Consider the following 1,197-nt stretch of genomic DNA (forward strand, 5'->3'; position numbering starts at 1 on the left):
CGATGTTGTGCCCTCTTCATCCTCCTGTGGAAAGCAAAGTGGCCGAGAGGTGGCGCTCTAAGGCTCAATCTTGTGCGTGCAGGACTTTTGTTCACCTCACCCTCCTTTTTCTTTTTGTAGTAAAATTGGTGATAACCAATTTCGACATATTTTACGACTTTCTGCTTTAACCAATATAAAGTTAGAAAGACAATAAACGTATAAGGAAAAATATGTGTATTATTTTCTGTTTGCCTAATCTTTCTGAATGAAGCCACTGCTAATGTCATTAAATTTCCAATGTAAATAATAACCAATTACATGTAAATTTTTTTTTTTTTTTTTTTGCAGCATATCTTTCAGACATCCGCAGATCGACATCTGCACCACTGGGATGAATACGTGTTATTCCAGCGTGAACACATAAAACCGATGCGTCTTTTGCTTCCATGAACGCACCACATGATGAAAATTGATGAAAAGTGGAAATCTGGACAAGTTCCCTACTTTTTGTGATGTAAAATTCAAAATAACTTAGAGGAAAAAAAAAATCTGAGGTGAATCAAAAGATCTTTTTTTTTTTAAAGAGAAAAAAAGTCTTCAAAAAAAATTAAAAGGGGGGAAAAAAAGAGAGAAGAAACTCTTGGGTTAATTTCTTCTTTCTTTCTATCGGCAGCAGGAGACCATGCAGGCGTCCCTACCTGCTCGCATCCGATTGATGGATTATGCCAGATCCGCGGTGTATTGTTTGTTGTCCTCGGATGTACACAAATATGATCCCGGTGGCAAACAGTCGGCGGTCACTGCATCCCCCAGGCGCGCTGTCATCAGCAGGGCCACGGCTGCCCGCTCATTGCCTCCTTCAGAGAGTCTGAGGGGGAAAGTCGCGGCCGGGACGCTCCGCTCAGGCTGCACTTGATGCTGAGAAGGGAGGGAGGGACAGAGGGCTGAAAGAGAGAGAGAGAGAGGAGGAGGAGGAGAAGGGGGTGCAGAGGAAAAGATATGAAAGGAACCTTTTTCTTTTTCTTTTTTTTCCCGCCCCGTGACAAAAGTTGTTCACTTCTGGGTGGGGCAAGAGTTTTGGACCTCACCAAAGAGTCCACTGAGGGTAAAGGTAGTGTTCTGTTCAGATCCTGCAGTTCAGGCAGAAGCTTAAATCATTCATGCATTGTGAAGAAATGAGGCTTCACAGTTGGTCCACATTCACCCAGCGGAGGG

General features: G+C 43.4%; 1 protein-coding gene across 1 annotated transcript in view; it reads right to left on the reverse strand.

Annotated features, from left to right (window-relative positions):
• prss35 (serine protease 35) overlaps positions 1 to 937 on the reverse strand; it is a 5,951-nt gene extending 5,014 nt beyond the window's left edge. The window contains exon 1 of the mRNA XM_008431902.2: positions 681 to 937. The gene's annotated coding sequence lies outside the window, so the exon portion shown is untranslated. The remainder of the gene's footprint in view (positions 1 to 680) is intronic.
• Between the last annotated feature and the right edge of the window lie 260 nt (positions 938 to 1,197).

The sequence above is a fragment of the Poecilia reticulata genome, linkage group LG16 (assembly GCF_000633615.1).
Source record: "Poecilia reticulata strain Guanapo linkage group LG16, Guppy_female_1.0+MT, whole genome shotgun sequence".
In the NCBI taxonomy this organism is placed as follows: domain Eukaryota; kingdom Metazoa; phylum Chordata; class Actinopteri; order Cyprinodontiformes; family Poeciliidae; genus Poecilia; species Poecilia reticulata.